Source organism: Rattus norvegicus, chromosome 13, assembly GCF_021556685.1.
Source record: "Rattus norvegicus strain SHRSP/BbbUtx chromosome 13, alternate assembly SHRSP_T2T, whole genome shotgun sequence".
Lineage (NCBI taxonomy): Eukaryota > Metazoa > Chordata > Mammalia > Rodentia > Muridae > Rattus > Rattus norvegicus.
Window position 1 is genome coordinate 58,202,862 of NC_141546.1, and position 24,479 is coordinate 58,227,340.

General features: G+C 41.8%; 1 long non-coding RNA gene across 3 annotated transcripts in view; it reads left to right on the forward strand.

Annotated features, from left to right (window-relative positions):
* The first annotated feature begins 4,505 nt into the window (after window positions 1-4,505).
* LOC148001658 (uncharacterized) overlaps window positions 4,506-24,479 on the forward strand; it is a 38,107-nt gene continuing 18,133 nt past the window's right edge. The window contains exons 1-2 of one of the 3 annotated variants that reach the window (XR_015635522.1): window positions 4,506-4,594; window positions 10,030-10,195. This is a non-coding gene — a long non-coding RNA (uncharacterized LOC148001658). The remainder of the gene's footprint in view (window positions 4,595-10,029; window positions 10,196-24,479) is intronic. The other 2 variants (XR_015635523.1, XR_015635524.1) reach the window with 2 other exon arrangements.

Here is a 24,479-nt window from a genome sequence, read left to right on the forward strand (position 1 = left end):
TCAAAAGAATGCTGCATAGAACATTTTTTTCTTTTTTTTTTTAAATTTAGAGAATACTTTATTAGTTTTTGTAATCAAACCCACATAGATAAGACCTTACATATTTAATACAGTGTGTTACCCCTGTACAAATGGAAAAAACTTAAGTTCAACATTTCTAGACCAATATGGCTGTTAATTTCTGTACAGTGCCAACTCAACACAGTAAACGGGGATACTTTTTTCCAAAGTTGACAGCACAGCTAAAGTTTCAAAAAATTCAAATTATACATCTGTATATATATATTTATATTTATATAAAAAGACCAATAATAGCAGTGTGTTATGCATCAACAGCAGCAACAGCTTTTCCAGGTTCTGCAGTCATCTGAACAAAACTGTAGAGACATCCAGCACACTCCATTAAAAAAAAAAAAGTAAAAAAACAAAACCCGAGAAAACAGCACAGTTCTGTTACTCTTGTGGTACCTGGCACCATTTTTTTTTTAAATTAGCTTCTCAATCATCATCTGGAAAGAAAACATTCTGAGCAACATCATTAAAAACAGCTCTGTCACTACTACTAGCACGGTCACTACTACATATCATAAAGCAGGTACAAGCTATTTTACATCCACAGAGGTATGATACAGTACTGTCCTACATCTATAATACTAGAGGATACAATTTAAAAGGCATTATTTGAGACTTGATTCTACTTTTCCAGCAGAGGGCCCAAAGGATGGTATGACACAGCTTTGTAAAGAAACATACTCTAGACAGGATTTCCTTTCACTAGTGGCACAGTTCTAAGGATTCATTCTCTCCATGAATGTCAGCTAAAACCATTATTAAAAAAATGAAATATCCCTAGAACAAAACGGTATAACCACCGGATTCACATGAAGATGACCTAGTGGAGACAAGCTGGACCTCACCTTACCAACAAGCTATCAAATCTGTTATGTTTAAACAGTGAGACCTCCAAGGAAGGAGATGCCAAGTAGTGCTTCAAAGCTTCGGACCACAATCAAACACAGCATCCTTTTCAACAGAAGCAGAAGCTCATCTGAATATGCTCAAGGATGCTGACATCAACATTTAGTCATCTCCTCACTCATCCAGGAAGAAGGGGAGATCAGTTACAACTGTACTTTATTGTGTTCAACCAAATCACCATGTTACAAAAATAGCAAGCTGCCATAATAAAAAATAAGGCTCCTCTATCCAGCACCAGATAGCATCATTTTACTTTCAAGCCTAGAAATTGCACACTTGTATATAAACCAACCGAAGATGAGGATTGAGAGTTCATCTTGGTGGATTTTTCCTTTGATGAATATGAAGTGTCCTTCCTTATCTTTTTTGATGACTTTTAATTGAAAATTGATTTTATTTGATATTAGAATGGCTACTCCAGCTTGCTTCTTCTGACCATTTGCTTGGAAAGTTGTTTTCCAGCCTTTCACTCTGAGGTAGTGTCTGTCTTTGTCTCTGAGGTGTGTTTCCTGTAGACAGCAGAATGCAGGGTCCTCATTGCGTATCCAGTTTGTTAATCTATGTCTTTTTATTGGGGAGTTGAGGCCATTGATGTTGAGAGATATTAAGGAATAGTGATTATTGCTTCCCGTTATATTCATATTTGGATGTGAGGTTATGTTTGTGTGCTTTTCTTCTCTTTGTTTTGTTGCCAAGATGATTAGTTTCTTGCTTCTTCTAGGGTATAGCTTGCCTCCTTATGTTGGGCTTTACCATTTGTAGTGGGCATCCTTTGTAGTGCTGGATTTGTAGAAAGATATTGTGTAAATTTGGTTTTGTCATGGAATATCTTGGTTTCTCCATGTATGTTAATTGAGAGTTTTGCAGGATACAGTAACCTGGGCTGGCATTTGTGTTCTCTTAGGGTCTGTATGACATCTGTCCAGGATCTTCTGGCCTTCATAGTTTCTGGAGAAAAGTCTGGTGTGATTCTGATAGGTCTGCCTTTATATGTTACTTGACCTTTTTCCCTTACTGCTTTTAATATTCTTTCTTTATTTTGTGCGTTTGGTTTTTTGACTATTATGTGACGGGAGGTGTTTCTTTTCTGGTCCAATCTATTTGGAGTTCTGTAGGCTTCTTGTATGCCTATGGGTATCTCTTTTTTTAGGTTAGGGAAGTTTTCTTCTATGATTTTGTTGAAGATATTTACTGGTCCTTTGAGCTGGGAGTCTTCACTCTCTTCTATACCTATTATCCTTAGGTTTGATCTTCTCATTGAGTCCTGGATTTCCTGTATGTTTTGGACCAGTAGCTTTTTCCGCTTTACATTATCTTTGACAGTTGAGTCAATGATTTCTATGGAATCTTCTGCTCCTGAGATTCTCTCTTCCATCTCTTGTATTCTGTTGGTGAAGCTTGTATCTACAGCTCCTTGTCTTTTCTTCTGATTTTCTATGTCCAGGGTTGTTTCCATGTGTTCTTTCTTGATTGCTTCTATTTCCATTTTTAATTCCTTCAACTGTTTGATTGTGTTTTCCTGGAATTCTTTCAGGGATTTTTGCGATTCCTCTCTGTAGGCTTCTACTTGTTCTCTAAGGGAGCTCTTTATGTCTTTCTTGACGTCCTCCAGCATCATGATCAACTATGATTTTGAAACTAGATCTTGCTTTTCTGGTGTGTTTGGATATTCCATGTTTGTTTTGGTGGGAGAATTGGGCTCCGATGATGCCATGTAGTCTTGGTTTCTGTTGCTTGGGTTCCTGCGCTTGCCTCTCGCCATCAGATTATCTCTAGTGTTACTTTGTTCTGCTATTTCTGACAGTGGCTAGACTGTCCTATAAGCCTGTGTGTCAGGAGTGCTGTAGACCTGTTTTCCTGTTTTCTTTCAGCCTGTTATGGCGACAGAGTGTTCTGCTTTCGGGCGTGTAGTTTTTCCTCTCTACAGGTCTTCAGCTGTTCCTGTGGGCCTGTGTCTTGAGTTCACCAGGCAGGTTTCCTGCAGGGGAAAAGTTGGTCCCACCTGTGGTTCCAAGGCTCAAGTTTGCTCGTGGGGTACTGCCTAAGTCCTCTCTGCTGTGGCAGCAACCGGGAAGATCTGCGCCGCTCTTTCCGGGAGCCTCCGCACACCAGGGCTCCAGATGATGCCTGGTGTTCTCCTCTGGCGTCTGGACGTGCACAGAGTGCAGCCTCCCCTGGTCTCTCAGGCGTGTCTGCCTCTCTGAAGGTTCAGCTCTCCCTCCCACGGGATCTGGGTGCAGAAACTGTTTATCCGGTCTGTTTCCTTCAGGTTCCGGCGGTGTCTCAGGCGCAGGGGTCCTGCCGCTCCTGGGCCCTCCCCCACGGGAACCCAGAGGCCCCACACAGTTGCCTCTTGGGCCAGGGATGTGGGCAGGGGTGGGCAGCGCCGGTGGTCTCCTCCGCTCTGCAGCCTCAGGAGTGCCCACCTGATCAGGCGGTGAGGTCTCTCTCCCACGGGGTTTGGGAGCAGAGAGCTGCTGTGGGCCGGGATCCGCGGGTGTGGGACTTCCGGTAAACACAGGAAGTGCCCAGTCCCAGAGGAATTTTGCCTCTGTGTGTCCTGGGTTCACCAGGCAGGTTTCTTGCAGGGGAAAAGTTGGTCCTACCTGCGGTTCCAAGGCTCAAGTTTGCTCGTGGGGTACTGCCCAAGTCCTCTCCGCTGTGGCAGCAACCGGGAAGATCTGCGCCGCTCTTTCCGGGAGCCTCAGTGCACCAGGGTTCCAGATGGCGTTTGGTGTTTTCCTCTGGCGTCTGGACGTGCACAGAGTGCAGCCTCCCCGGTCTCCCAGGCGTGTCTGCCTCTCTGAAGGTTCAGCTCTCCCTCCCACGGGATTTGGGTGCAGAGAACTGTTTATCCGGTCTGTTTCCTTCAGGTTCCGGCGGTGTCTCAGGCGCAGGGGTTCTGCCGCTCCTGGGCCCTCCCCTACGGGAACCCAGAGGCCTTGCACAGCTGCCTCTTAGGCCAGGGACGTGGGCAGGGGTGGGCAGTGTTGGTGGTCTCCTCCGCTCTGCAGCCTCAGGAGTGCCCACCCGATCAGGCGGTGAGGTCTCTCTCCCACGGGGTTTGGGAGCAGAGAGCTGCTGTGGGCCGGGATCCGCGGGTGTGGGACTTCCGGTAAACCTGTATAGAACATTAAAAAAAAAAACTTTCAGTGTTTTTTTTTCCAAACACAAATTCATAGCTCTCTTCTTCTTGGAACCTGTAGCTCTATTAGGTGCACACCTATAATTAGAACTGTTTGTCTTCTAATATTTTTTGAAATGAGTAACAGAATATATACAGTCTCAGGGTCCATAAGGGAGCAACAGTTAGTTGAGAACTGGACTGCTCTTCAACTGTATCCAAATTTCTTCTAATCTTTGAGTGTTTAAAGAGAGTTTCAAGTTATAAGTTTTACTGTCGTCTTTCTTTTAGCTAGTTAAAAAAAACATCTGCACAGAAGAGCTTTCAGCCCTTTTGTTCTGTAATTCATATAGTTCACGGGGAACTTGACATTGGCTTTTTTGGTTGTCTAACTTCTCTTTTCGAGCATTTGACAAACAGCACTTCCTCCAAGAACATTCTCAGTCCAGACTGGCACGACCCGGCTGTGGCCTGCTCTTCCTGCAGCAGCATGTGAGCGTCTCCACACTGCAATTTTAGTGAGGCCTGGCTTCATCCCTGTCTTTTCGTGTCTTCTCTCACCTGTTCTGCAAATGGGTAATGGGCATCTCTGCCAGCCTCTAACAGGCTCTGCTGTTTTAGCAATCAGCCGTAGAAAACTTCCCTAGTTTGGGGACATGAAGATAATTAAACAGGAGAAATAAGGTACTTACATAGTACATCATGCAGTGACTCTCTCTTACTCTCTTTTTAGGAAGAGAAACTAACTTCCTCCTTTATTTACAAGCTCCTCCACCAGGCAGGACAGGCAGAAAGTTTTTCTTGTTAGAAAAAAGTGTCAGTACCATATTCTTCAGCCTTGATAGAGATCGTTTTCCCTAAACTATTGCCAACTTCCTCCTCCCTCCATTAAATTTTAGCACTGCGCGCATACTGTGTTTCTGTGTATTGCCTTTGAAGATTCATGGATCACTGTGTCTTTTCTTTACAACCCAAGAATACATTTCTGTTCTTCTTGGGTCTGTTGCTTGGTGTTTGGTTGTGCTGATGCTGCAACTACTGTCAAGTGTCAGTGTCCAGGAGGCAGAGGGGAGCCACAGAAGGGATTTTTGCCTCGTAAAACCTTTCCTACTTCTTCCAGCAAGAGAAAAAGAGAGTCTGATGCACTCCTCTTTCTCTAGGAGATGGTCCTTTGTATACAGAAGGTTCTACTTGTCAAGTGGCCTTTATCCTCGTGTGTCCTGTTCTTCCTTCCCCTTCTTTGTTTCTTTGTTCCTTCCCTCCCTCCCTCTCTCCTTCCTTCCTTCCTTCCTTTCCTCTCTCTCTCTCTCTCTCTCTCTCTCTCTCTCTCTCTCTCTCTCTCTCTCTTCTACCCAAAAGAGAGGTGTGCTGTGGTTTCTAGAGGCAGAATCCAGGTCCGAGCTCTTCCAAACTTGGCAAAAGCTCCTGGCACACTTTCCTCTGAACTGTTTGGGGACATCTGCAGCTGAAGAACAACCAGTCTCTCCTGGAGCCTGGGAAGGGACCATGTGACTTCTCCTCATGTCCCATGGCACACTGGGTGTTTGTAGCCAAACTCTCCTGGGTTCTGGAGAATCTCACAGCCCAAACAGCTTGCCTTTTGAGGCTTGGGCATATGCTTCAGGGACTCTGTAGCCTGCTTTGTATGAATTCTGTGGCTCCCTTCCCTCTGCCAAGACCAGCTGGCTACTATTGGTTCTGTATCTTTTGTTTTCCCCAGCTCAGTCTGTATAATATTTCATAAATCTTGACTTGGGCGATTTACACTGAACTTCCGTGAGATTGAACTACAGATGAGAGCGTGAAATGTCAGACCATTTTAACTACCTTGCTTTAGGTTGCCTAGTTTGTGAGAAAGAGGGTGACTTCAGAATCTGAACCATTCTTTCTGACTCCCCTACCATTATGTTACCCTCATCTTCCAAACTGGGTGATAACACATGTGACTTACAGACATTTCTCGCACCCTGTGTTTTGCATGCTTGGGTAGGGAGAGAAGCTATGCAGGCTGGCAATAGGGTTGCACCAGTCTCACCCCCACATTGGTGTTGTTTAGAATGTTGAAGTAGCCCCTGAGACTTCCCCAGTCTCTCGAATTATAACCTAACTTCTTTATGGTACAATTGGTAGAAGGTATCAGAAAGGCCAGATGTAGAAAGCATAGTGTTACCATCTTTGAAGATTCAACCTACTATACTTGCATTGTTGTAATTTATCCAGTCTGCTTTGTCAAGTATTAGTGCCCCTCTTCTTACGGCCAAATGCACACTAGTTGGGTTCCATTTGGGGAACTAAGTATGTCAGGAAAGAGGGCTCATTTCAGCCCCAGACTTGACTAAGATAGGTGGAAAGCATAGGAGTTCCTCAAACTTCAGATTACACAATAAAAAAAAAAATAAGTTGTCAGCTTCAAAAACCAAAGAATGCATTCCTTCGTTTCTTGTTTCCATTATTGGTTTGGGTGATGGTAAGGAACAGTTGCCACATCCTGTTGTTGGTTTTGACCTGTAGTTACCAAGTTTGGCAACCCCAACCCCAGCCCCCGCCCCTGCCCAAACCATTCCCCCAGGGAGCTGACCTGCAATGGTGTTGCTATCCTGTAACCCTAACTTCCTCAATGTTGAGAACTTGTTCCTGTGATTGAGCTGCATAAAAAAGATCCCTTCAACTCTGGGTGTCTTGGGTTGCAACTTGGAAGCTCTGTGCTTTCTCTTTGGCACAGGCTGTGCCCTCCTCAAAGCAGCCCTTTTGTACCTCACAAGGAGAAGGAAGGCTTGAACCCAGGGGCATTGTTCAGAGACAGGCTTGATGCTATCACACTCTTTCCATTTCTGTTATGGAAGAATTAACTTTGAATTTGTTTCTTAAGCTTAAATCATGCATGTTCCACATGCCTCTTAAGCACAAGTTCCTTGGGAAAAGAAGAACCGTTTCAATTAATATTGTGTCCTGCAGAGAGGAAAACAGCCAGCGTCCACAAAAGAAAAGACACAATTGTGGTTCTTCCTCGTTCTTGAATTTCCTGTGTCACCGATGATGCACAAGCATCCTCGACTTTTTCTTTCTTTAAAGGAGCCTGAATGTACCTATTTTCCTCAAGACTGACTAAGGGTGTTTTTGATCCAGCCATTTAATAATCATGAAATTTGTCACTGAAGTGACCAATTTTAGCTTTCAAAGGAAAATGTAAACAGGAAACTGAGTATTAGAATTACCAAGTTATAGTGTCTAAGATCTGAGGAACTCTTCGACACCTCAGGTAGCCTGGTGTGTCAAACCTCATGGTCACAAGACAGCTGTGTGTGATTGCTTCTTCGTCTCCTGCAAATGCAGGGAGAACATTTTAATGGGGACTCCAATTAGTCGATATATTGTAAACACCAAGTAGTTCTCTGAGACACAATTTTTTTTTTAAGACTTGAAAATGATTCTCCCATCAGCCATATCTGAGAGCTGAGTCTGCTGATATATGCTCAGGAATAGCTTAATAAATGCTAACAAAGTATTCACATGCATTATTATTTTCTTCTTACATGCTTTTTCCAATAAAGGGCTAATATATACATAGGAGATTCTAACCCAGTCCCATCGTAGTCAAGCATACTCCACTGAAATGGACAGCAGCAAATTCCCTTTTAACCTTTTCTGCAATCTTTTATTTAGGAAGCTGTTTCCTTCCTGCTGCCCTTGTTTCTTCTTTGACCCTGAGATTGAAATCAAAGGCACAGTTCAGGTCACTTCTCTGTCAAGTGAGCTACAGTTTTGATGAGAGTCTGAATATTTATTAGTTTCCAATAATACGTGATGGTTCATTAATAGGCTCACCCTGAGGTGAGCACCCTCTGTGCTTCATATTTATGCAAGCTTCTGTATTCTGTTCACCTCATCTTTTCAGATAGCTAGGAGGGTCTCTGCCAGCTCACCCTTCATCTATCTCAAAGTGCATGTAAGCATCAGACATCGAAGGACATGGAGCTGGAGGCTTTCCTCCTATAATCGGAATTCCCTGCACAGTTCGTAGTGATTTATTTACAGCAGACATTCTGTAAGTGTTCATGGGAGGATGAATGGGGTAAGAGAGAGAATTTTCCAGTGCTGCATCACCTCAGCCTTTACCCCTCGAACCTTCATTTCCTTACTTGAAAGTCAGTGACAGAAGAGATATTCACTCATTCATTGTCAGAACCCAGATTAGGTCTTCTTATTGCTTTCTTTTGATGTGCACTCAGTAGAGTGGTGGCTTTATTAATGTAGACCTTTGCAAATCTCTCCTAAAGTCTGCTTAATGTGCTTTAAGTAGGAAACTGACTTAATGAGAAAATGTAAGAAGTCTTACTCGTTCTAGTAAGAAGGTGAACTTGGTTTTGTTGTTGTTGTTTTGAAAGATGTTTACCAAAGCTTACCCCAAAGGCAATTGTCTTTCCATTCTCTCCATGCTGAAAATATGTTTGCCTATCATGTTATATTGTAAAGTGCTGCATGCTGGACATGACACAGCCATTGCAGTCATGAACTTATAGTAGCCGTGGTTACCTACTCAAGAACAGCATGGAATTGATCTCTTAAGTGTTCTGTTATGGACTGGGGAAGGGGTTCATTCGGCCCCATTACTCCCTGAAAGGCTACTGCATATTATTTGGTTGCAAAGGAGAGGAGTCATTTCCCTTTGTGTTTTAGCCACTGCTGTTAACCAACTGAACTAAATCCATTGCCCATGGTCATGGAAACTTCTCTAATGTTCCTTGACTTGCAATTAGTCAGTAGCACATCATGGCAGCTAGAACATGTGACGTATGATTGTCAACTCAAGAAAACCTAGGACAAAATACTTGCAGGTAACATCAAACACACCCATGTGGCTTATGACCTTCAAGTAGGCCACACTTCTAAAACTTCCAGAACTTTCTAAAATAGTACTTTGCTGGGAATGAAGCTGTAAATCCATGGATCTTTTAGAGGGATACTTTATACTCAATCTGTAACAACCAGGGTCACAAGAGTGTTCAATCATGCTTAGGCACAAGGTTAAAATGGGAGATTCTGAAAGACATGAAGAAACTTGCCAAGGAGCAGAGCAAGCTGTGAAGTAAGATCATGAGAATAGTTTTGGATTTCTGCATTTTGGCAATGGTCTTTAAAAGCTTCAGGAAAAGATCTTTGAAATTTTAGTAAAGAGGAGTTATCAGATAGTGGCACCAATTATGAGGAATGTAAAATGAGTCATTTTGATGTCTCAGGGCATGTAGCAGACAAGCTGCCACAAGGGCAGTTTTGCCTGGCCAGAAGTGAGAGTGGAGAATCTCCATTTCAAAGATTTTACTTCAGATATGGAAAGAGGGTATGGGTGAGATGGCTAAGAGTTAAGAGTTCATATTACTCTTGAAGAGGACTGAAGGTTGGTTCCTGGCACCCATATCAGGTAGCTCACAACTGCCTCTAGCTTCAGTTCTAGGGGATAAAAGGCCATGACTTCCATGGGTACATGTGCTTACACACACCTTCTGCAATAGACGTAACTGAACATAAAATAAATTTTTACAAAGAAGGAAGAGAGAAAGACTTAGGGATTTTAATATCTTCAACTCCCTCTGAAAATAGTTTTCCTTGGGTGCCTAGCCAAATAAAACTTAAATTTTATTCGGGAATAGAGGGCACTCAAGGTAAACTTTCAAACAAGATCTCTTGTCATTCCCCCCTTCTCCTTTGAAGAATATGCTTTTTTTTTTCTGTAAATGAGAGGAATTGCATAACCTTGCTGAGGAAACGGTTTGAAGCAATATCATCTGAAGCAACAATTATTCCAGTATGCAATTCATCAAGAAAGGCTAAAAATAGGAAAACAAGCAAAGCTACCAACCATAAAAGCCAAGAGTTGCGTGAATCAAGGTTTTTGCTTTTTTTTTTTTTTTGTTTTGTTTTGCTTTTAGGTTTTTGGAGACAATGTCATACAGCCGTTGGCTGGCCTGAGAATCACAGTCTTCTTCGAATTCAGCCTTCCTCCTGACTGCTAGGAGTGCAGGTGTGTGTCCCCTCACCAGGTTCAAGGTTACTCTTCTATGGGTACGTGTGCAGTTGGCTGGGATGCTATAGAAGGTCGGTACTGTTAGGCGCTACCCATAACCCTTGTTTCCTTTGAGATAAAGTCTGTCCTTGAACTTGTGCCTTGACTTATGGGCCCCATTTTCAACTGCGAGTAGCTGGTATCCCAGGCCTGTGCCAGCAGGTCTGACTTTAATTTTAATTCTTTGGGTTTGTGTTATGACAGAGAAGCAAAAAGCAAACATAGAATCTTTAATTCTGGAAAGACAATGAATATAAACATAAACATAGCATATTTCCCCCATTATGATCTAAATTAAATTTCATGTGATTTACATTATGATTTCGACAAATATGGCTTTAAATTTTTACTCTTCTTTACACAGTGACAGAAACTTTGCTTCTGATTTATTAAATAATTTTTTATCTCCTTCAAGTGCTTTTGAGTATTTATATAAAAACCATAACTAAAGGGGTCTGGGAGCCTTTTGCTTTCTCTTGCCAAGCACCTTTCTTTAATCTGAACTTTAGATTGGTAGCAAACCATGTAATTCACTTTATAAAAATATTTATTAAAATGCTTCAGAAAAATACAAATAATTGAAATTGTCTTGAAAGTTGTTAATTTTATTTTAAATTAAAAGCAACAAGCTTCTCTCTGGTACTCAGCTCTATTTAATTTATATGGAAATCTTTCTTCGAAAAAAGGAGCCCTATTGTAATAGAAGATGATTTATAGTCTTAACATTGTTATTCCATTCTGCTTGCCAAATTTAGTCCAAAGAGAGGCTCCACACACGTGGACCCACAGCTGAGCTGCTCTGTTGAAGCTTGCAAGGAAAGGTAAAGGCTGAACAAGAAAGCGTAGAATGGGTTCTCTGCAGCTTCTGTGGTACAGCAGAGTTGTAATCTTCAGGCCACTGGACTGTCATAGGTAGAATCCCCACTATAGCCATTCTACAGAGTTTTAACAAAGACTCTTAACAAAAAGTAAAGTCTTAACTCTTACAAAGAAGCTTTCCAGACTGGGGATGTAGCTCAGTCTGCAGAACACCTTTTCAGTATGCATGGGATCCATCTCTACCACCACCCAGACCAGCTATGGTAAAGACCTGCAAGCCTAGCACGAGGATGCTAGCACCTAGGAGGCGAGTGGAGGGCTGCCTATGACAAACCTGTCCAGGAACAAACAGGGAAGCAAGTAAATCAGCCATTTCATTGACTCAATTATTCCAGTGTGTGAAGGTCATACTAGATATTTGGTGTAGTGGTTGGTGTTAGCTTTCTTGCTTTTCTGTTCAATCCCTTGTGATTGTTAAAGCAGTTCGGTCAATTCAAGGTCAAAATTCATCCATGAACTCTTGACTAAAAGAAAAATGAGAAATTGTTTTGATTTGTTTTTGTCATAAAGTGTATGACTTACTGGAAACTCCACACTATTACTTTTTACGGCTTGTTAGTGAAATTCTTATAGGGATGTCTGCTTGAGTTTAGACATTATTAACCCACTGCATTCGAATCCTCAAAGAGATTGATAGAAACTAGAATTTCCAGGTTCAAATCTAAGTCCTGACTTAGAGGGTCTGGGATGGGGTTCAGGACTCTTTTTATACTGAGATGCTCAAGTAATACTTATACAGAAGGAAGGACCCTGAATCACACACCAAGAAACACTACTTCTGAGTTGTTCTTTTCCCCATTAAAATCCCAAAGAACAAACACATACAGACACATTCACATAAACACACATACACTCACACACATACACATACATCCACATACACATACATAACACATACACACACTCATACACGCATATACACAAGCATACACGCATATGCACATTCACACATTCACATTCAAACACACATACACATACACTTCACACACATATACACTCCCACACACAAACAAAATACCCATCTTTTAAATAAGAGGTTCTTGTATGATTTCATCAAAAAAACAAATTATGACTAATGCTGGTGAACAGGTATGGCAAAGGGAACACTTATACACTGATGCTAGGGATGTCAATTGATACAGTCTCCATGGAAGTCAATGAAGCTTCCTCAAAAAGCTAGAAGTAGAAATACTGCATGATTCAATGATACCACTGCCGAGTATGTTTGTGAACATCTCTAAGTCAATACACTCCAGAGATACATGTCCGGACATGGAGCCAGGTGGGTGTGGAGGTTCATGCCTATCACTCTTCCTGTTGGGACATGAAGGCGGGACAGGAGTATCAGGTGTTCAAGGTCACCCTTGGGTATATATCTGTCTCAGCAGAGGCCTCAAGAATCTTAAAAGGCAAGAAATGTAACTAGCTTTTAATGTCTGTCAAGAGATGAATGGATAAAGAAAATGTGGTGCATACACATACACACAATGGGATTCTTTGTCATAAAAAATGATGTTATGACATTTGTGGGACATAAATGGAACTGAGTTTCATTATGTTAAGTGAAATGAATCAGATTCAAAAGATGTTTCATATGTTTTCTCTCATTTGAAATCTGTATTTAAATTTGTGTGTGTGTGTGTGTGTGTGTGTGTGTGTGTGTGTCTAGGTCATGAAAGTTGAGAGGGGAGATGACAAGGTGCAGAAATCTTGATGAGAGAGAAGAAGAGAAAGAACAGGTAGCGGAATCCATGTTACATGAAAGCAGAAGTAGGGAAGACTTACAGGAAGGAGGAGTACCAGAAAGAGGAAGGTAAGGGGAATGGGCAAAGCAGGAGGAACTGAACAGTCATAAACTATAATGACATATAGATCAACAGATGGCCGTTAAAAACCCAGCATTTTATATGCATATTTAGAACAGTAATTTAAAAATGGTCACAGAATCCTAGAAAGTCTTCCGACTATAGACAGTCTTTGTTCCTGGACTAAGCTATATGTGTGGTAGACCCCATCATAGCAGAGCGAAGACTTTTTCTCTCTGAATTCCTCTCATCTTACCTGGGAGAAAATTTGTGCCATAGATGCTTTTAAGAATCATGATCTTCTTTAATTTCTTTCTTGAGAGACTTGAAGTTCTTATCATACAGATCTTTCACTTGTTTGGTTAGAGTTACCCCAAGATATTTTATATTATCTGTGGCTATTGTGAAGGGAGTTGTTTCCCTAATTTCTCTCTCAGCCTGTTTGTTGTTTGTATAAAGGAAGGCTATTGATTTATTTGTGTTAATTTTATATCCAGCAACTTTGTTGAAGTTGTTTATCAGCTGGGGAAGTTCTCTGGTAGAATTTTTGGGGTCGCTTATGTGTACTATCATATCATCTGCAAATAGTGATACCTTTAATTCATCTTTGCCAATTTGTATCCCCTTTATCTCTTTTTGTTGTCTTATTGTTCTAGCTAGCACTTTGAGTATTATATTGAATAGGTATTGGGAGAGTCTTGTTCCTGATTTTAGTGGGATTGCTTCAAGTATCTCTCCATTTAATTTGATATTGGCTGTTGGTTTGCAGTAAATTGCTTTTATTATATTTAGGTATGGGTCTTTAACTCCTGATCTCTCCAATACTTTTAACATGAAGGAGTGTTGTATTTTGTCAGATGCTTTTTCTGCATCTAAGGAGGTGATCATGTGATTTTTTTTTTTGGAGGCTCCTCAGAAAATTGGAAATAGATCTACCTAAAGATCCAGAAATGCCACTCTTGGGAATGTACCCAACTTATGCCCCACTATGTCACGGGGTACATGTTCCACTATGTTCATAGCAGCCTTATTTGTAATAGCCAGAAGATGGAAAGAACCCAGATATCGATGACAGAAGAATGGATAAAAAATGTGGTTCAGTTACACAATGGAATATTATTCAGCTATTAAGAATGAGGACATCACCGCCGGACCCTAAAGGAAACAGACCGGATAAACAGTTCTCTGCACCCAAATCCCGTGGGAAGGAGAGCTAAACCTTCAGAGAGGCAGACAGGCCTGGGAAACCAGAAGAGACTGCTCCCTGCACACACATCTCGGACGCCAGAGGAAAAAGCCAAAGACCATCTGGAACCCTGGTGCACTGAAGCTCCCGGAAGGGGCGGCACAGGTCTTCCTGGTTGCTGCCGCTGCAGAGAGCCCCTGGGCAGCACCCCAGGAGCGAACTTGAGCCTCGGGACCACAGGTAAGACCAAATTTTTTGCTGCAAGAAAGCTGCCTGGTGAGCTTGGGACACACGGAAGCAGAATTTCTCTAGAACCGGGCACGTTCTGTGTTTACCGGAAGTCCCACACCCGCGGATCCCGGCCCGCAGCAGCTCTCTGCTCCCAGACCCGGTGAGAGAGAGACCCAACCGCCTGGTCAGGTGGGCACTCCTGAGGCTGCAGAGCGGAAGAGACCACCAACACTGCTCACCCCTGCCCACATCCCTGGCCCAAGAGGAAACTGTATAAGGCCTCTGGGCTCCCGTGGGGGAGGGCCCAGGAGCGGCAGGACCCCTGCCTGAGACACCGCTGGAACCTGAAGGAAACAGACCAGATAAACAGTTCTCTGCACCCAAATCCCGTGGGAGGGAGAGCTAAACCTTCAGAGAGGCAGACAAGCCTGGGAAACCAGAAGAGACTGCTCTCTGCACACACATCTCGGACGCCAGAGGAAAAAGCCAAAGACCATCTGGAACCCTGGTGCACTGAAGCTCCCGGAAGGGGCGGCACAGGTCTTCCTGGTTGCTGCCGCTGCAGAGAGCCCCTGGACAGCACCCCACGAGCAAACCTGAGCCTCGGGACCACAGGTAAGACCAAATTTTCTGCTGCAAGAAAGCTGCCTGGTGAACTCAAGACACAGGCCCACAGGAACAGCTGAAGACCTGTAGAGAGGAAAAACTACACGCCCGAAAGCAGAACACTCTGTCCCCATAACTGACTGAAAGAGAGGAAAACAGGTCTACAGCACTCCTGACACACAGGCTTATAGGACAGTCTAGCCACTGTCAGAAATAGCAGAACAAAGTAACACTAGAGATAATCTGATGGCGAGAGGCAAGCGCAGGAACCCAAGCAACAGAAACCAAGACTACATGCCATCATCGGAGCCCAATTCTCCCACCAAAACAAACATGGAATATCCAAACACACCAGAAAAGCAAGATCTAGTTTCAAAATCATATTTGATCATGATGCTGGAGGACTTCAGGAAAGACCTGAACACACTTAGGGAAGCACAGGAAATCATTAATAAACAAGTAAAAGCCTACAGAGAGGAATCGCAAAAATCCCTGAAAGAATTCCAGGAAAACACAATCAAACAGTTGAAGGAATTAAAAATGGAAATAGAAGCAATCAAGAAAGAACACATGGAAACAACCCTGGATATAGAAAACCAAAAGAAGAGACAAGGAGCTGTAGATACAAGCTTCACCAACAGAATACAAGAGATGGAAGAGAGAATCTCAGGAGCAGAAGATTCCATAGAAATCATTGACTCAACTGTCAAAGATAATGTAAAGCGGAAAAAGCTACTGGTCCAAAACATACAGGAAATCCAGGACTCAATGAGAAGATCAAACCTAAGGATAATAGGTATAGAAGAGAGTGAAGACTCCCAGCTCAAAGGACCAGTAAATATCTTCAACAAAATCATAGAAGAAAACTTCCCTAACCTAAAAAAAGAGATACCCATAGACATACAGGAAGCCTACAGAACTCCAAATAGATTGGACCAGAAAAGAAACACCTCCCGTCATATAATTGTCAAAACACCAAACGCACAAAATAAAGAAAGAATATTAAAAGCAGTAAGGGAAAAAGGTCAAGTAACATATAAAGGCAGACCTATCAGAATCACACCAGACTTCTCGCCAGAAACTATGAAGGCCAGAAGATCCTGGACTGATGTTATACAGACCCTAAGAGAACACAAATGCCAGCCCAGATTACTGTATCCAGCAAAACTCTCAATTAACATTGATGGAGAAACCAAGATATTCCATGACAAAACCAAATTTACACAATATCTTTCTACAAATCCAGCACTACAAAGGATAATAAATGGTAAAGCCCAACATAAGGAGGCAAGCTATACCCTAGAAGAAGCAAGAAACTAATCGTCTTGGCAACAAAACAAAGAGAATGAAAGCACACAAACATAACCTCACATCAAATATGAATATAACAGGAAGCAATAATCACTATTCCTTAATATCTCTCAATATCAATGGCCTCAACTCCCCAATAAAAAGACATAGATTAACAAACTGGATACGCAACGAGGACCCTGCCTTCTGCTGCCTACAGGAAACACACCTCAGAGACAAAGACAGACACTACCTCAGAGTGAAAGGCTGGAAAACAACTTTCCAAGCAAATGGTCAGAAGAAGCAAGCTGGAGTAGCCATTCTAATATCAAATAAAATCAATTTCCAACTAAAAGTCATCAAAAAAGATAAGGAAGGACACTTCATATTCATCAAAGGAAAAATCAACCAAGATGAACTCTCAATCCTAAATATCTATGCCCCAAATACAAGGGCACCTACATATGTAAAAGAAACCTTACTAAAGCTCAAAACACACATTGCACCTCACACAATAATAGTGGGAGATTTCAACACCCCACTCTCATCAATGGACAGATCATGGAAACAGAAATTAAACAGTGATGTAGACAGACTAAGAGAAGTCATGAGCCAAATGGACTTAACGGATATTTATAGAACATTCTATCCTAAAGCAAAAGGATATACCTTCTTCTCAGCTCCTCATGGTACTTTCTCCAAAATTGACCATATAATTGGTCAAAAAACGGGCCTCAACAGGTACAGAAAGATAGAAATAATCCCATGCGTGCTATCGGACCACCACGGCCTAAAACTGGTCTTCAATAACAATAAGGGAAGAATGCCCACATATACGTGTAAATTGAACAATGCTCTACTCAATGATAACCTGGTCAAGGAAGAAATAAAGAAAGAAATTAAAAACTTTTTAGAATTTAATGAAAATGAAGATACAACATACTCAAACTTATGGGACACAATGAAAGCTGTGCTAAGAGGAAAACTCATAGCGCTGAGTGCCTGCAGAAAGAAACAGGAAAGAGCATATGTCAGCAGCTTGACAGCACACCTAAAAGCTCTAGAACAAAAAGAAGCAAATACACCCAGGAGGAGTAGAAGGCAGGAAATAATCAAACTCAGAGCTGAAATCAACCAAGTAGAAACAAAAAGGACCATAGAAAGAATCAACAGAACCAAAAGTTGGTTCTTTGAGAAAATCAACAAGATAGATAAACCCTTAGCCAGACTAACGAGAGGACACAGAGAGTGTGTCCAAATTAACAAAATCAGAAATGAAAAGGGAGACATAACTACAGATTCGGAGGAAATTCAAAAAATCATCAGATCTTACTATAAAAACCTATATTCAACAAAATTTGAAAATCTTCAGGAAATGGACAATTTCCTAGACAGATACCAGGTATCGAAGTTAAATCAGGAACAGATAAACCAGTTAAACAACCCCATAACTCCTAAGGAAATAGAAGCAGTCATTAAAGGTCTCCCAACCAAAAAGAGCCCAGGTCCAGACGGGTTTAGTGCAGAATTCTATCAAACCTTCATAGAAGACCTCATACCAATATTATCCAAACTATTCCACAAAATTGAAACAGATGGAGCCCTACCGAATTCCTTCTATGAAGCCACAATTACTCTTATACCTAAACCACACAAAGACACAACAAAGAAAGAGAACTTCAGACCAATTTCCCTTATGAATATCGACGCAAAAATACTCAATAAAATTCTGGCAAACCGAATTCAAGAGCACATCAAAACAATCATCCAACATGATCAAGTAGGCTTCATTCCAGGCATGCAGGGATGGTTTAATATACGGAAAACCATCAACGTGATCCATTATATAAACAAACTGAAAGAACAGAACCACATGATCATTTCATTAGATGCTGAGAAAGCATTTGACAAAATTCAACACCCCTTCATGATAAAAGTCCTGGAAAGAATAGGAATTCAAGGCCCATACCTAAACATAGTAAAAGCCATATACAGCAAACCAGTTGCTAACATTAAACTAAATGGAGAGAAACTTGAAGCAATCCCACTAAAATCAGGGACTAGACAAGGCTGCCCACTCTCTCCCTACTTATTCAATATAGTTCTTGAAGTTCTAGCCAGAGCAATCAGACAACAAAAGGAGATCAAAGGGATACAGATCGGAAAAGAAGAGGTCAAAATATCACTATTTGCAGATGACATGATAGTATATTTAAGTGATCCCAAAAGTTCCACCAGAGAACTACTAAAGCTGATAAACAACTTCAGCAAAGTGGCTGGGTATAAAATTAACTCAAATAAATCAGTTGCCTTCCTCTATACAAAAGAGAAACAAGCCGAGAAAGAAATTAGGGAAACGACACCCTTCATAATAGACCCAAATAATATAAAGTACCTCGGTGTGACTTTAACCAAGCAAGTAAAAGATCTGTACAATAAGAACTTCAAGACACTGAGGAAAGAAATTGAAGAAGACCTCAGAAGATGGAAAGATCTCCTGTGCTCATGGATTGGCAGGATTAATATGGTAAAAATGGCCATTTTACCAAAAGCAATCTACAGATTCAATGCAATCCCCATCAAAATACCAATCCAATTCTTCAAAGAGTTAGACAGAACAATTTGCAAATTCATCTGGAATAACAAAAAACCCAGGATAGCTAAAGCTATCCTCAACAATAAAAGGACTTCAGGGGGAATCACTATCCCTGAACTCAAGCAGTATTACAGAGCAATAGTGATAAAAACTGCATGGTATTGGTACAGAGACAGACAGATAGACCAATGGAATAGAATTGAAGACCCAGAAATGAACCCACACACCTATGGTCACTTGATTTTTGACAAAGGAGCCAAAACCATCCAATGGAAAAAAGATAGTATTTTCAGCAAATGGTGCTGGTTCAACTGGAGGGCAACATGTAGAAGAATGCAGATCGATCCTTCCTTATCACCCTGTACAAAGCTTAAGTCCAAGTGGATCAAGGACCTCCACATCAAACCAGACACACTCAAACTAATAGAAGAAAAACTAGGGAAGCATCTGGAACACATGGGCACTGGAAAAAATTTCCTGAACAAAACACCAATGGCTTATGCTCTAAGATCAAGAATCGACAAATGGGATCTCATAAAACTGCAAAGCTTCTGTAAGGCAAAGGACACTGTGGTTAGGACAAAACGGCAACCAACAGATTGGGAAAAGATCTTTACCAATCCTACAACAGATAGAGGCCTTATTTCCAAAATATACAAAGAACTCAAGAAGTTAGACCGCAGGGAGACAAATAACCCTATTAAAAAATGGGGTTCAGAGCTAAACAAAGAATTCACAGCTGAGGAATGCCGAATGGCTGAGAAACACCTAAAGAAATGTTCAACATCTTTAGTCATAAGGGAAATGCAAATCAAAACAACCCTGAGATTTCACCTCACACCAGTGCGATTGGCTAAGATCAAAAACTCAGGTGACAGCAGATGCTGGCGAGGATGTGGAGAAAGAGGAACACTCCTCCATTGTTGGTGGGATTGCAGACTGGTAAAACCATTCTGGAAATCAGTCTGGAGGTTCCTCAGAAAATTGGACATTGAACTGCCTGATGATCCAGCTATACCTCTCTTGGGCATATACCCAAAAGATGCCTCAACATATAAAAGAGACACGTGCTCCACTATGTTCATCGCAGCCTTATTTATAATAGCCAGAAGCTGGAAAGAACCCAGATGCCCTTCAACAGAGGAATGGATACAGAAAATGTGGTACATCTACACAATGGAATATTACTCAGCTATCAAAAACAACGAGTTTATGAAATTTGTAGGCAAATGGTTGGAACTGGAAAATATCATCCTGAGTGAGCTAACCCAATCACAGAAAGACATACATGGTATGCACTCATTGATAAGTGGCTATTAGCCCAAATGCTTGAATTACCCTAGATACCTAGAACAAACGAAACTCAAGACGGATGATCAAAATGTGAATGCTTCACTCCTTCTTTAAATGAGGAAAAAGAATACCCTTGGCAGGGAAGGGAGAGGCAAAGATTAAAACAGAGACTGAAGGAACACCCATTCAGAGCCTGCCCCACATGTGGCCCATACATATACAGCCACCCAATTAGACAAGATGGATGAAGCAAAGAAGTGCAGACCGACAGGAGCCGGATGTAGATCGCTCCTGAGAGACACAGCCAGAATACAGCAAATATAGAGGCGAATGCCAGCAGCAAACCACTGAACTGAGAATAGGACCCCCGTTGAAGGAATCAGATAAAGAACTGGAAGAGCTTGAAGGGGCTCGAGACCCCAAAAGTACAACAATGCCAAGCAACCAGAGCTTCCAGGGACTAAGCCACTACCTAAAGACTATACATGGACTGACCCTGGACTCTGACCCCATAGGTAGCAATGAATATCCTAGTAAGAGCACCAGTGGAAGGGGAAGCCCTGGGTCTGCTAAGACTGAACCCACAGTGAACTAGTCTATGGGGGGAGGGCGGCAATGGGGGGAGGGTTGGGAGGGGAACACCCATAAGGAAGGGGAGGGGGGAGGGGGATGTTTGCCCGGAAACCGGGAAAGGGAATAACACTCGAAATGTATATAAGAAATACTCAAGTTAATAAAAAAAAAAAAAAGATATAAGCACAAAAAAAAAAAAAAAAAAAAAAAAAAGAATGAGGACATCATGAGTTTTCCATGAAAATGGATGGAGGAACTAGAAAATATCCTGAGTGAGGTAACTTAGACCCAAAAGGACATGCATGGTATATTCTCACTAATAAAATGGATATTAGCCAAAAAAAGTACAGAATATCTAAGATATAGTCCACTGAGCTCAAAAAGGTCAACAAGCTGAAGGGCCCAAGTGAGGATACCTTAGTCCAACGTGGGAGGGAGAAGGAAAGCAACCACAAGGGGGGAGGGAGGGACAGAGGAGGGAAAGGGTACAGGGTAGGGGGAGAGGGGAACATGACCTGGTATTGGGTGGGGGAAAAGGGCTGAAGCCCTTAGGGCCAACAAAAAGAATGGAAACAGGCGACTTCAGGAGGAAGGAGGTTAGGAGGATGCTCTAGAATGTACCAGAGACCTGGGAAATAAGAGACTCTCAGGTCACAAAGGGGGAACCTTAGGTGAAATGCCCTAGAGTGGGGAAAAGGAATTTGTTGAGCCCACCTCCAGCAGAAAGACAGGGCAATATGGGGTTGCTATCCCACAGTCAAAACTTTGATTCATAATTCTTCCTGTCTGAAAGAAATGCAGGGATGAAAATGTAGAAGAGCCTGAGGAAAAAAGGTCCTGCGATAGGCCCAAAGTGGACTCCAGCTCAAGGGGAGGCCCCAAGACCTAACACTATTACTGAGGCTGTGGAGCGCTAACAAAAAGGGACTTATCATAACTGCCCCGCAAAAGACCCAACAAGCAGCTGAAAGAGTCAGATGCAGATATGTGCACCCAACCAAGGAACAGAAGCTTCTGACCCCTCTGGTTGAATTAGGGAAAAGCTGGAGGGAGCTGAGGAGGAGGGCAACACTGTAGGAGGACCAGCAGTCTCAATTAACTTGAACCCCTGAGATCTCTCAGACACTGAATCACTAACCAGGCAGCATACACTAGCTGAGATAAGGCCCCCAACACATAGAGCAGAGAACTCCTGGGTCTGGGTTCAGTCAGAGAATATGGACCTAATCCTCAAGAGACTGGAGGTTCTAGGAAATTTAGAGATCTTGTGGGATTTGTGGGGTGGGGACATCCTTGTAGAGTCTGAGGGGGGCGGGCAGGGAGGAGGTATGGGATGTGGAACAGTCAGAGGGTAGACCGGGAGGGGAATAAAATCTGGAGTGTAAAAATAAATAATTAAAATAAAAAAGGAAAAATACAAACAAACAAACAAAAGAATTGTGATCAAATACAGATGTAATGATAATTTACAAATAAGTAAAGAAACAAAAATACCAAATGATCAGACTTATTTTGTAGTTATTTGCCTTTCACAGTGAATGTTTTAGTTCATTAAGAATATCTGGTTTCTTGGAGACATAATAGAAATATGACCTACTTTTGCTATGGCTTTGGAAGTCCTGGAGTCACACACACTGTGTTTCCTAAGATGAACACTACCATAGTTGACCCACAATCATATTTCATGATTGAGTTGGTGGCAAATTGGTCTCAGCTGAAAAGTGGGAGTGGGCAGAGAAAAAGGTAGTTGCTCACTACCTAGAATGCTTCTTGCGATTTTTTCTGAAGATTCCCCAGCCAAATCCAAACCTCAGTAAGAGTCCTGAACCTTGTTTCAGATATTCTAAATAATCTGAGCCTGGAAACCTGGTTTTTATTAGTTTTCCTGACAAGTCTAATACAGTGGGTTAAAGACCTCTAAATTCATTGTCTCACCCCTCAGTACTAGTCTTTACAAAATTTATTGCAGTTAATATGTTTTTTTGACTGTATCTTGTACTTTATTATGTACCAGCAAAAGTGTTGAACATTCATTCAAGTACAACATTTTTTTTTATCTTTATTAACTTGAGTATTTCTTATTTACATTTTATTTACATTTCAATTGTTATTCCCCTTCCCGGTTTCCAGGCCAACATCCCCCTAGCCCCTCCCCCTCCCCTTCTTTATGGCTGTTCCCCTCCCCATCCTACCCCCATTACCATCCTCCCCCAACAATCACGTTCACTGGGGGTTCAGTCTTGGCAGGACCAAGGGCTTCCCCTTCCACTGGTGCTCTTACTAGGCTATTCATTGCTACCTATGAGGTTGGAGCCCAGGGTCAGTCCATGTATAGTCTCAGAATTTTTAAATAGGATAATCATATGTCAAATTGAAAACAAATGAGAATGTAGAACACAAAGCAGACAATGAATTTTCCAACTGCATTAGGAAGCATAAACATAATGTGTATTGGTGAGACTTTATGAATACAGCTTCTAACATCATTAGGAGACATAATCTCACAGGAAACTCAGTGATCCTTTTGCTCTTACAATCTCTCTACCCACTTTTCCCCACATTCCCTGAAGTGAGTATGTCCATTGACACTGCGATTCGCAAGTTTTCATTTTGATTTGATTGTGATTTCCATAGTGGCTTTCATCTACTACAAAGAGAAGTTGCTTTGATGAGGTGGCTCATGCCAAACTGAACAGGGAAAATCAAAACAGAGAAAAAAGGGGCTGTTAAGAGCACTGACTGTTCTTCCACAGGTCCTGAGTTCAAATCCCAGCAACCGCATGGTGGCTCACAACCATCTGTAATGGAATCTGATCTCCTCTTCTGGTGTGTCTGAAGACAGCTACAGTGTACTCATATAAAAAAAATAAAATAAATAAACCTTTAAAAAAATTAACCATCATGATGTTTAAAAAAAAACAGAGAAAAAAGGAGGAGCCCAGATTGTGGGTAAATCACAAACACTGGACACTGAGTTATTTATATTGTTTGGTGTTGGTTTTGCTCTGGTCAAATTGTGACTATGTGCTGACTTTTCCTTTTTTAGTGAGAATGTATTTAATTTAATTTTTAATTTTATAGAAGCCCATAGCCATAAGACTCTGAACTTTTAAAGCCAATTTTGGATTTTTTAAAACAGATTGGTTATTTTAATGAGACTACAGTTTTAGTGTGTTTCAATTTATAAAGACTGTGGGACTTTGAAAGTTATTTATATTTTATATGATTATATTTATATTACTATGCCACCTTAAGGGTAAATGAGAAAGAAAAGGCTCCAATTGAAAAGTGATATGTTTGTGTAAGAGTATTTCTTTTTTTTTTTTTTATTAACTTGAGTATTTCTTATATACATTTTGAGTGTTATTCCCTTTCCCGGTTTCCGGGCAAACATCCCCCTCCCCCCTCCCTTTCCTTATGGGTGTTCCCCTCCCCCCCCATTGCCGCCCTCCCCCCAACAGTCTAGTTCACTGGGGGTTCAGTCTTAGCAGGACCCAGGGCTTCCCCTTCCCCTTCCACTGGTGCTCTTCCACTGGTAGGATATTCATTGCTACCTATGGGGTCAGAGTCCAGGGTCAGTCCATGTATAGTCTTTAGGTAGTGGCTTAGTCCCTGAAAGCTCTGGTTGCTTGGCATTGTTGTACATATGGGGTCTCGAGCCCCTTCAAGCTCTTCCAGTTCTTTATCTGATTCCTTCAACGGGGGTCCTATTCTCAGTTCAGTGGTTTGCTGCTGGCATTTGCCTCTGTATTTGCTGTATTCTGGCTGTGTCTCTCAGGAGCGATCTACATCCGGCTCCTGTCGGTCTGCACTTCTTTGCTTCATCCATCTTGTCTAATTGGGTGGCTGTATATGTA